Source organism: Papaver somniferum, chromosome 4 (assembly GCF_003573695.1).
Source record: "Papaver somniferum cultivar HN1 chromosome 4, ASM357369v1, whole genome shotgun sequence".
NCBI classification, from domain to species: domain Eukaryota; kingdom Viridiplantae; phylum Streptophyta; class Magnoliopsida; order Ranunculales; family Papaveraceae; genus Papaver; species Papaver somniferum.
This window is the reverse complement of record NC_039361.1, coordinates 54,017,690-54,030,245: the sequence shown is the minus strand read 5'-3', so window position 1 is coordinate 54,030,245 and position 12,556 is coordinate 54,017,690.

Sequence of the window (12,556 nt, the reverse complement as noted above, 5' to 3'; positions counted from 1 at the left end):
ATCAAACGAGCAGCATTTGCTCAGATGAGCAATATTTGCTCGGACTAAGGAATATTGGTTCAACTATCAATATTCGACAATTCATCGAATGAGCAATATTTGCACACCTTAACTATCAACATTTACTCGAGAATTATACCTATGTCTCAACAGACACGTTCAATTCATGAGTCTTAGAGCATTTGCAAATCATGTTCGACTCAGCAATAGAAGGACTCATCGTCTCATAAAGTCAGCAACTGACTAAATACGCGTCTGCCTTGTAGACTCCACAATCACGAGACATCAATCGTGTCACATGGGGGATATCAACTAGGGTTTTGGTCTGGTGGTCTACGGCACGTGTGTTCATACACACAATGAGAATGTGAGCAAGTCGTGCAAGCAGTTGTTTATGGGTGAAAACTATTTCTGCTGGTTTTGGAAAATTTGGGTTTGCGTGGATGAGAAATGAATCTAAACCCTAAACAAATGCACTACCCGGGAGTACTTTAGATTCAAGAGATCAATCTATACAATTCTGGCCTAAACCAAGAAATGGACGTTCCACACTTGCTTCGGACACAAAGTGAAGGAGATGGGGTTGATCTTAGGGAGGGAAGCGAAGAAGGTGTTGAGATTGTGAAGGTGTTGGATGTTTATGACTTATATCAGAATGTTGAACTAGCTTGCATAATGTAAGCTATCAGTTCTGGATGTTTCTGGATACAGTGTTAACAACTTGGTTTTCCGCGTTGTTTGAAAATAGGTTGAAGAACCTATTTATACAAGTCATTTGAGCGCAATCCTCATCTCGTATGAAGTAGAGGAAGTTGAGAGATGGAGTAGTGGGGTCGTGTAGGTGATTGTCACACGATAACGCCTTTGACCACTTCCCTCATCACCGTTAATCGTCCACCTTTCGTGACACGTTCTCGTAATGGGCGCGTTGCACGCCGCACGCTGTAAACTCCCAGACCAATACCCCAGTAAGTATCCCCCAGTTTGTGACATGTTTGATGTCTCGAATGAATGGGTCAAGTCGTGGGACCCGCCGCAAGAAATATCATACGGTGCTATTAGGTTAAATAACTAAGTTATTTATGGAATTGATATTCATAAAATATCGTGCATGCTCGATGCATGTAATGCATCGCTTTTAAGCAAGCAGCTCAAAACAATCGATATACACGAAGCATCGTTGTTTTAAAGCTTGACTGAATAAGTTGCGGATTAAGCGTCTTAAAATGGCAGCACGTCCGACCATCTTCGAGTGATCGTTTGGAGGCCGCACGGCGGGCCATCATCTGGTCGATGACTCCCTGTGACAGAGTGGCAGACAGTGATCATTGAGGCACTCCATTGATCGCCTAGTTTTTAGTCTAAGCCATCCGACCAAGCTGGCGAAGTTGGACGGACGAGATGATTTACGGCACATGTTTGCTGCCGTCGAATGAATTTTTGGGTTTTTTAGAGGTGCGCAATCATTCCCTCTTTGTCTGATCGAATCCAAGCATTTGGCGCTAATTTGTATGGATCGATCGGGCATGCGTGGAGACGGTCTGCTGGCGTGCATGTCTACACCTCTCGGCCCCTCAAAGATTCGATCTAGGCCACTCAATTTGACCGGCAAAGATGAGTTATCGTGATTGATTTGCGACAGAAATATATTGCCGCAAAGGGTTTTAAATCCATGTGGCATGCCACCTTTGGGCGTGCGTTTCGAGGCGCCGAGCCCTAGTCTGCATAGGCCGACCGGTCACACGAAAAGCTGGGCCCACAGTGATCACGTTGACATCCTTGGGACCTCTTGAGTATATATATACACCGTTCGTTTAGGCTGGTGAAGATGGATGGTCACGAACAATTTACGACAGATGTGTGTTTCTGCAAACCCTAATTAAGGTTTTGAAACATCCACGCCCACGCGACTTTGACCAAACAGTTTGGTACGCCGTTGGCCTCCTTTGAGGAGATCGATCACGTGGGTACACTGTTGGGCTGACGGTGATGCGTGCCTTCTTGATGGTCCTAAACGCGATCTAAGCCATCCAAATAGGATGGCTAAGTTGGATGGTCGTGATCGATTTAAGACGCTAGTGTATTTCCGCGACTCAATTTAGGGTTTGGAAACATCACGCTTGCCATGGTTTGGGCAAGAGTTTCACTTCCAAATGGGCCCACCATGGGCAAGTCGTTCGAGCAAGGATAAAGTAGGGTCGTCGGTATGCATGTCAGCATTTCCCCAATTGCTCATGGGATCATCTAACCCGTCCAAGCAAGCAGGAGAAGTTGGACGGCTGCGATGGTTTTGAGACTATCTTGGACAGTTCAAGCTCGTTCGATCTCCTCCCAAGCAGCGCGGCCACCCTGCTTAGGGTTAGCGTTTGATGGCGCTGGGAGATGTATGGTGATGTTCAACCGGCTAGGGCATAATTTTGCTCGCCGGTGGTCATCACGATAATTGCCTATTCCTGCTAGGGTTTGACCAGGCTTGTTAAATTGCGCGGACAACTTGTGTGGCCGTGATCGTTTCTGAGACTAATATGGACAGTTTATATTTTCCTTAAGGAAATTAACCATGTTCGATCGAGCTGTCTTTAATTAAAAGCGCATCGATCCGAGACTCTCTTTGTCAGGGAGTAATGTAGCCTGTGTGGATATTTCATGCGCATCTCAATATTGGCACTTCGTGAGATTCATGTTACTCTGCTGAGAGTGAACACTTAATCGTCATGGCATGTCAATAATGAGAGTTCGGCTGAGAACATGGCACGGAAAATACTAGGAAAATCATGCATTAATTAATAATGCTAATAAAATTCACAGAATATTTGGGATTGCAGTTGCACGCACCATTCTGGGTGAATTTCATGTTTATATTGAATTGCTTCAAATAAAGTGAAGAGGTTTTCTGCACTCATCACTTCTTAAACGGCTTTTCCCTTTGCAAAGTGACGACGCATAAAATACTGGTTTTACAACTTTAACCCTGAACTAAAATCCACCATCAACATTAAGTCCTTGCTTATCACGTAACGATGACATTGTTGGGGGGTAAGAAATAGATGGTGACAGGCGGAAATCAAATTCATGAGAAGAAAAATAGATATTACCAGTAGAGAGAGGTCGGCTTGGCCTTCCATCAGAACATGTTTAATGAAACGACGAGGCAAGTAGCAATCATCCTTCTGGTACGTTGATGCAGAGAATACTAAAATGTGTTGAGGAAGTGGCGCATGTAAACACGAGTGAATGATGAAGAGATTGCGCGTCTCAACACTAAGATGAATTTGTGTTGAAGCAGTGATGCCTAACAACACAATATTGAGTGTTGAGGAATTTGCACGTCTCAACACCAAGAGGAAAACGTGTTGAGGCATTACGCCTGCAAACACAATATTGAGTGTTGAGGATTTTGGAAGTTTCAACACCAAGAGAAAAACGTGTTGAGGCGTTACTCCCGCAACATAATATTGAGTGTTGAGGAATTTGCACGTCTCAACACCAAGAGGAAAACGTGTTGAGGCACTACGCCTGGCAACACAGTTGTAAGTGTTGAGGAACTTGCACGTCTCAACACTAAGAGGAAAACGTGTTGAGGCGTTACGCCCGCAACATAATATTGAGTGTTGAGGAATTTTCACGTCTCAACACCAAGAGTAAAACGTATTGAGGCATTAAGCCTGGAAACACGGTTGTAAGTGTTGAGGAACTTGCACGTCTCAACACTAAGAGGAAAACGTGATGAGGCAGTATGCCTGGAAACACGGTTGTAAGTGTTGAGAAATTTGCACGTCTCAATACTAAGAAAAAAACGTGATGAGGCAGTATGCCTGGCAACACGGTTGTAAGTGTTGAGTAACTTGCACGTCTCAACACTAAGAGGAAAATGTGATGAGGCAGTATGCCTAGAAACACGGTTGTAAGTGTTGAGTAACTTGCATGTATCAACACTAAGAGGAAAACGTGATGAGGCAGTATGCCTGGTAACACGGTTGTAAATGTTGAGGAACTTGCACGTCCCAACACTAAGAGGAAAACGTGTTGAGGCACTACGCCTGGCAACACAGTTGTAAGTGTTGAGGAACTTGCACGTCTCAACACTAAGAGAAAAACGTGTTGAGGCGTTACGCCCGCAACATAATATTGAGTGTTGAGGAATTTTCACGTCTCAACACCAAGAGTAAAACGTATTGAGGCATTAAGCCTGGAAACACGGTTGTAAGTGTTGAGGAACTTGCACGTCTCAACACTAAGAGGAAAACGTGATGAGGCAGTATGCCTGGAAACACGGTTGTAAGTGTTGAGAAATTTGCACGTCTCAATACTAAGAAAAAAACGTGATGAGGCAGTATGCCTGGCAACACGGTTGTAAGTGTTGAGTAACTTGCACGTCTCAACACTAAGAGGAAAATGTGATGAGGCAGTATGCCTAGAAACACGGTTGTAAGTGTTGAGTAACTTGCATGTATCAACACTAAGAGGAAAACGTGATGAGGCAGTATGCCTGGTAACACGGTTGTAAATGTTGAGGAACTTGCACGTCCCAACACTAAGAGGAAAACAAGATGAGGCAGTATGCCTGGCAACACGGTTGTAAGTGTTGAGGAACTTGCACGTCTCAACATTAAGAGGAAAACGTGATGAGGCAGTATGCCTGGAAACACGATTGTAAGTGTTGATGAACTTGCACGTCTCAACACTAAGAGGAAAACGTGATGAGGCAGTATGCCTAGTAATATGGTTGTAAGTGTTGAGGAACTTGCACGTCTCAACACGAAGAGGAAAACGTGATGAGGCAATATGCCTGGAAACACGGTTGTAAGTGTTGAGGAACTTGCACATCTCATCACTAAGAGGAAAACGTGATGAGGCAGTATGCCTGGCAACATGGTTGTAAGTGTTGAGGAACTTGCACCTCTCAACAGTAAGAGGAAAACGTGATGAGGCAGTATGCCTGGCAACATGGTTGTAAGTGTTGAGGAACTTGCACGTCCCAACACTAAGAGGAAAACGTGATGAGGTAGTATGCCTGGTAACACGGTTGTAAGTGTTGAGGAACTTGCACGTCTCAACACTAAGAGGAAAATGTGATGAGGCAGTATGCCTGGAAACACGGTTGTAAGTGTTGAGGAACTTGCACGTCTCAACACTAAGAGGAAAACGTGATGAGGCAGTATGCCTGGCAACACGGTTGTAAGTGTTGAGGAACTTGCACGTCCCAACACTAAGAGGAAAACGTGATGAGGCAGTATGCCTGGGAACACGGTTGTAAGTGTTGAGGAACTTGTACGTCCCAACACTAAGAGGAAAACGTGATGAGGCAGTATGCCTGGCAACACGGTATTGAGTGTTGAGGAATTTGCATGTCTTAACACCAAGAGGAAAACGTGTTGAGGCATTACGCCTGCAATACAAAATTAAGTGTTGAGGAATTTGCACGTCTCAACACCAAGATATTTAAAATTTATTTGATATGCCTAATAAATATAAAACATTTAGTTTAAGGATAGTTACTTAGCTCTGCCTCCGCTAAGCATGTCCTTCGCGCATGATTGGGCTTCGGGTGTATCAGGCTCTCCCGTGAGTAAGCAGCGTGAAAAAAATCCCCATGTGTAATTATCCTGAACTTATTTTCTCGTGGAAGATGTGATTTTATTGCATTTTCTGGTAAGGAGGTAACTGCGTTTAAACTTCTAAACCTGAAGGAGTCTTCAGTCCCCAAGTGTAGCTTACTTGGATTGTCCCCCCTTGAATCCACGTCTCTATGATTTGATACAAGCTTATTGTACTCTCCTGGATGGGATACTTGGAAAATCATATGGACGAAATATTTTTTGTAGTGGTCGTTGCTATGGTGAAGCTCTGGATGGTATCAACAAACGAGCAGCAGCGGTTTTCGGCAGCGGCTGTGATCAGAAGAGACTTGGCTGGCTGCAATCACAACCCTTGACAGAGAGAAGTGGCTACGGGAACGAATCTTGGCAGGAAGAGGTAGCGGCTTCTGGAGAGAACGTTGAAGCGGAGCGGCAAAAATTCTTGTCTTTTCCATCAAATCAGCAATGGTAATAGTGGGTTGGCTTCCTCTGGATCCTCCGGTCTCTCATCCTGATGGTGGAGCGGCAGCAGCCTTGGTGATGTTTGGAGGCGCAGGATGTTGTATCTCGGTGGATTTCCTCTTGCTGCTTCAGTGAAATTACTTACAGAAGGCTGAAGGTTGCGTTGCATGTTGGTGAGATGTATACTTCCACGAGTATCATGAGGCTCTTCATTCCTGGAAGGCGTGGTTCTTTCTAGCAGGGCAGATGCTGTTGTAGATGAGTGTTCAACAGCTTCACGAAGTCCATAGGATGACCAAAAGCGCAGATTCTCTAACATAGCACGATAGACATGCACCATCGTCTGACAGAGTGATTCGCCCAGATTCTTTCTCGACATGATGCGCGAACATCGTTATCTTCTTGAGGTTGCTCCCTTAAGGCGTCGGCTCTAGTAGATCTGAAGATGTCCTGGGATTTCTCTTTTTTGGGTTGACATAATAGTTGAACCCTTTATCATGATTTAAAGATGCTCCAAGCCTCCTTTGTTATTATAGATGTACAAATCCTCAGAATTACGCCACGTTCTGGATCTTTTTGCAATCTCTGTAGGTGTATTTCTAGGACTCTGTTGGTGTTGTCTGTTTTCGACTATCTCCATACTGGAATAACGGCTACGCGAATCTTCACTTCGTCTTTCTCGATGTGGACCCTTTGAGGAATTTCTGGCTTGCTCCATATAACACTTGTGGTGTTACAGAAAAGTCGGTTGCTCCATTCGGATCTCGAGAGAAGTTGTTGCGTTCTTCTAAGTAGTAGTCGCGTCTCCTTGTATCCCCACACGACTTTATGGTCCTTTCATCTGAGAGATTTACTGGTGTTCAGCTATCGAAGGTATTTCCAGTAGCATTGTTTGAAAAATCATTGTTGTGAAGCTTCTTAGCGAATGGAACACCGGAATTGAAATTGGTTGTTGAACTTTAATGATTGAATTGGATCTAAGATCTACCCTTTTGAAATTGAGAAAACTGGAATGAGTATTGAGAAACTGATTTTGAAACCGAGAGATTAATCTCCCACTGTGGTCGCCAATTATTTATGGGTGAAAACTATTTCTACTGGTTTTGGTAAATATGGGTGTGTGTGGATGAGAAATGAATCTAAACCCTAAACAAATGCACTGCACGGGAGTACTTTAGATTCGAGAGATCAATCTGTACAATTCTGGCCTAAACCAAGAAATGGCCATTCTAGACTTGCTTCGGTCACAAAGTGAAGCAGATGGGGTTGATCTTAGGGAGGGAAGCGAAGAAGGTGTTGAGATTGTGAAGGTGTTGGTTTTTTATGACTTGTATCAGAATGTTGAACTGGCTTGCATAATGTAAGCTATCAGTTCTGGGTGTTTCTGGATACGGTGTTAACAACAACTTGGTTTTCCGTGTTGTTTGAAAATAGTCTTAAGAACTTATTTATAAAAGTCATTTGAGCGCAATCCTCATCTCGTAGGAAGTAAAGGAAGTTGAGTGATGGAGTAGTGGGGTCGTGTAGGTGATTGTCACACGATCACGCCTTTGCACACTTCCCTCATCACCGTTAACCGTCCATCTTTCCTGACACGTTCTCATAATGGGCGCGTTGCACGCCGCACGCTGTAAACCGCCAGACCAATACCCCGGTAAGTATCCCCCAGTTTGTGACATGTTTGATGTATCGAATGAGTGGGTCAAGTCGTGGGACCCGCCGCAAGAAATAGCATACAATGCGATTAGGTTAAATAACTAAGTTATTTATGGAATTGATATTCATGAAATATCGTGCATGCTCGATGCATGTAATGCATTGATTTTAAGCAAGCAGCTCAAAACAATCGATTTACACGAAGCATCGTTGTTTTAAAGCTTGATTGAATAAGTCGCGTATTAAGTGTCTTAAAATGGAAGCACATCCAACCATCTTCGATTGATAGTTTGGAGGCCGCACGGCGGACCATCATCTGGTCGATCACTCCATGTGACAGAGTGGCGGACGATGATCATTGAGGCACTCCATTGATCGCCTAGTTTTTAATCCAAGCCGTCCGACCAAGCTGGCGAAGTTGGACGGACAAGATGATTTACGACACATGTTTGCTGCCGTTGAAGGAATTTTAGGGTTTTTTAGAGGTGCGCAGTCATTCCCTCTTTGTATGATCGAATCCAAGAATTTGGCGCTAATTTGTATGGACCGATCGGGCATGCGTGGAGACGGCCCACTGGCGTGCATGTATACACCTCTCGGTCCCTCAAAGATTAGATCTAGGCCACTCAATTTGACCGGCAAAGATGAGTGGTCGTGATTGATTTACAACAGAAATATATTTCCGCAAAGGGTTTTAAAACCGTGTGGCATGCCACCTTTGGGGCGTGCGTTTCGAGGCGCCAGGCCCTAGTCTGCATAGGCCGGCCGGTCACACGCAAAGGTGGGCCCACATTGATCACATTGACATCCTTGGGACCTTTTGAGTCTATATCTACACTGTCCGTTTAAGATGGTGAAGATGGATGGTCACGATCAATTTATAACAGATGTGTGTTGTCGCAAACCCTAATTAGGGTTTTGAACAGCCACGCCCACGCGACTTTGACCAAACGGTTTGGTACTCCGTTGGCCTCCTTTGGGGAGATCGATCACGTGGGGACAATGTTGGGCTGATGGTGAATGCATGCGTACCTTCCTGATGGTCCTAAACGCGATCTAAGCCATCCAAATAGGATGTCTAAATTAGATGGTCGTGATCTATTTAAGACGCTAATGTATTTCCGCGACCCAATTTAGGGTTTGGAAACATCACGCTTTCCATGGTTTGGGCAAGCGTTTCACTGCTCAATGGCCCCACCATGGGCAAGTCGTTCGAGCAAGGAGAAATTAGGGCCGACGGTGTGCATGTCAGCGTTTCCCCAATTTCTCATGGAATCATCTAACCTATCCAAGCAAGCAGGCAAAGTTGGACGACTGCGATGGTTTTGAGACTGTCTTGGACAGTTCAAGCTCGTTCGAGCTCCTCCCAAGCAGCGCGGTCACCCTACTTAGGGTTGGCGTTTGATGGCGCTGGGAGATGTATGGTGATGTTCGACCGGCTAGGGAAAAAGTGGTCCCATCGGTGGCCATCACGATAATTGCCTATTCCTGCCAGGGTTTGACTAGGCTTGTTAAATTGCGCGGCCCAACTTGTGTGGCCGTGATCTTTTATGAGACTAATATGGACATTATAGATTTTTCTTAAGGAAATTAAACATGTTCGATCGAGCTGTCTTTAATTAAAAGTGCGTCGATCCGAGACTCTCTTTGTCAGGGAGTTATGTAGCCTGTGTGGGTATTTCATGCGTATATCAATATTGACACTTCAGGAGATTCATGTTACTCTGCTGAGATTAATCGTCATGTCATGTCAATAATGAGAGTTCGGATGAGAACATAGAACGAAAAATACTATGCAAATCATGCATTAATTAATAATGCTAATAAAATTCACAGAATATTTGGGATTGCCGTTGCACGCACCATTCTGGGTGAATTTTTTGTTTATATTGAATTGCTTCAAATAAAGTGAAGAGGTTTTCTGCACTCATCACTTCTTAAACGGCTTTTCCCTTTGCAAGGTGACAACGCATAAAATACTGTTTTTATAATTTTAGCCCTGAACTAAAATCCACCGTCAACAGCAGTTGAAGGAGTTATCAAATTTGTGGGTGGAAAATCGATCAAGTCTCCGCACGATGAGCAACTGGTTTTGACACGATTTCCCACTTCCCCACTCTTTGACTCCAGCAACTGGCACACTTCATGGGATCAAGGTGTCTACAATTCTTGCAACATAAATAAGTATCTGAATCATGATTGAAAGACAAGAAAATCTTTCGCCAAACAGACAACAAGAGATTAAAAACTCAGCGTCTGAACAATTACTCTCAACAGAGCAAATTCAATCAATCAGAATTTATCTTATTTCTTCACGCAGAATACACAACACACCTACAATTTTGATCGCCACAGATCGACCCATCCTCTCTTGTGACCGAATTGATTCTGGAACGTCTATTGTCTTGGTTTAGGCCGGAGTCCTACATATTGATATCTCGAATTCAAAGCACTCCCTTTTTGCAGTGCATCTGTGTGAGGTTAGACAGTTCGCTCGGTTTAAGGAGTTTCCTCCGCACGGTCGTATCCTCAATTCCTTAAAAAACCAGCAACTCGTTTTACCCCATCTACAGATTGACGACCACAGTGGGAGATCATTCTTTCGGTTACAATCTCAATTCCACAAAGATGGTCGGTCTTAGATCCAATTCAGTTACTCAAAATTCCAGTCAGAGTCTCTCAAATGGTGACGCTTCTCTGGCTCATCCGAATGACTCTGGTAATATTCGTTATCCTTACTTTACTACTCCTTTCTCATACATCAATGCATTTGATGGAGAAATTCCGTCATTGGCTGAACTGGCAAGAAGGCAAGAGATTTTGGAAAGGAACATAAATCGATTGAAGGGAGCAATCGATAATTTGTTCAACTGCATGGTGGACCTGACAAGAATCTTGGGGGCTCAATTTGTGGAACTTTCGTCTCTTGAAACCACTGACGCTAGCCCTCAAGCCAACAACTTCACCACCTTTGAAAAGCCGGTGGACCAGGAAGTTACACATTTGATCGAGAATTTATGTGAGCTCCTACACTTCTCCAGAGATCATCGTACAAACACATTTCACTCAACTAAATATCATCCGATGTGCAACTAAATCCATCATCTTTAGCCGTTGAAGAAGTATCCATGGTGTCTGAACACTCGATCAACAACATCATATTCAGAGAAGAAGACCGCATGGAAGATGAAGGGCATAATCGAGCCTTATACGTGACCGCTTTTATCAAGGGCTCTGAATTCATGAGAGCTCTCGTTGATACATGCGCTTCTACAAATATTATTCCTATAAAGACTCTCAAGGAGACCAAGATCCCACAGAATAAAATTGTCCGTCATCCCATCTTGATGACAGGTTTTGAAGGAAGTCAGAGCCATACGTATGGATATACATATGTATACCTGAAGGTAGGACCTATCCAATCAAAGGTAAAGTTTCATGTAATTGAGCAAGAACCTGATTATCACATGATACTCGGACGACCTTGGATCCATGATAACAAAGTGGTTCCCTCGACGTACCATCAATGCATGAACGCTCTGCTCAATAACAAGATTGTTCGCATCGCGGATTCATCATCTCCTTATGCTCCTGTCTATGATGCTGAATTCCTTGAATCTCAAAAAAGCATCCCCGAACCTCCAAGCAAGATTTATAGTACTCCACTCCCAAGCTGGAAGTCCATTGAAGAAGTTGCTGACAAACCATCATATTCAAGTGCTAATCGATCAAGTTACCTTCTACACCGATTAAGCGCCGTAAGGATCAGGTGTCAACTCCGGGATCTAATTTCATAGCCAGTCATGATATGGAGGGGAGGTTCATTTACCGCAGACACAAAGATTATCAATTAACAGAGGAGAACGATGAAAAGTCTCCCCGCCCCGAAGAATCATGTCAGAGTGAACAATCACTCGACGGAGAGATTCAAGATGCTCCACGATAATTGCAAGACGACACTGATTCCACCACTGATGATCTCGAAACAATTAACATCAGGATGGAGGATGATCCAATGCAAATTTTAATTAGTTTTACGCTGTCACCAGAGGAACAGACGGAACTGATAAATCTGTTGAAAGAGTATCAGGATATTTTTGCTTGGACGTACGAAGAAATGCCTGGTCTAGACGAAAAATTAGTCACTCATCATCTGTACATCACTCCTGGCTCCAAAGCTGTCAAACAACCTCCTAGGCAGTTCAGACACGAAGTCGAGGAGCAAATCAAAGTCGAGATTCAGAAACTACTAGTAGCAGGATTCATCAAACCCATTCAATATCCAACATGGATGGCGAATATTGTTCCAGTTAAGAAGAAAAATGGTCAAATCAGATGCTGTGTTGATTTTATAAATCTGAATAAATGTTGTCCGAAGGATGATTTTCCCTTACTCAACATTGATATGCTCGTCGATGCAACCAGTGGTCACGATATGTTCTCATTCATGGATGGTTACAGCGGATATAACCAAATCAAAATGTACGAACATGATGCTAACAAGACCGCATTCCGAACTCCCATCGGAAAATTTCACTACATGGTAATGCCTTTCAGTCTGAAGAATGCAGGAGACACTTATCAAAGAGCCATGACTACCATATTCCACGACATGATGCACAAGAAAGTGGAAGACTATGTTGATGATATGGTGGTGAAGTTGAAGACTCGAGCATCCCACCTGGAATTTCTGAGACAAGTTTTTGAAAGCTGCAGAGAATACAAATTAAAGATGAATCCTATGAAGTGTGCTTGTGGTGTTTCCTCCAGAAATTTTCTAGGATTCCTGGTCACTGCAGAAGGAATCAAGGTCGATCCAGACAAGACGAAAGCTATTACTACTATGCCTCCTCCACGCA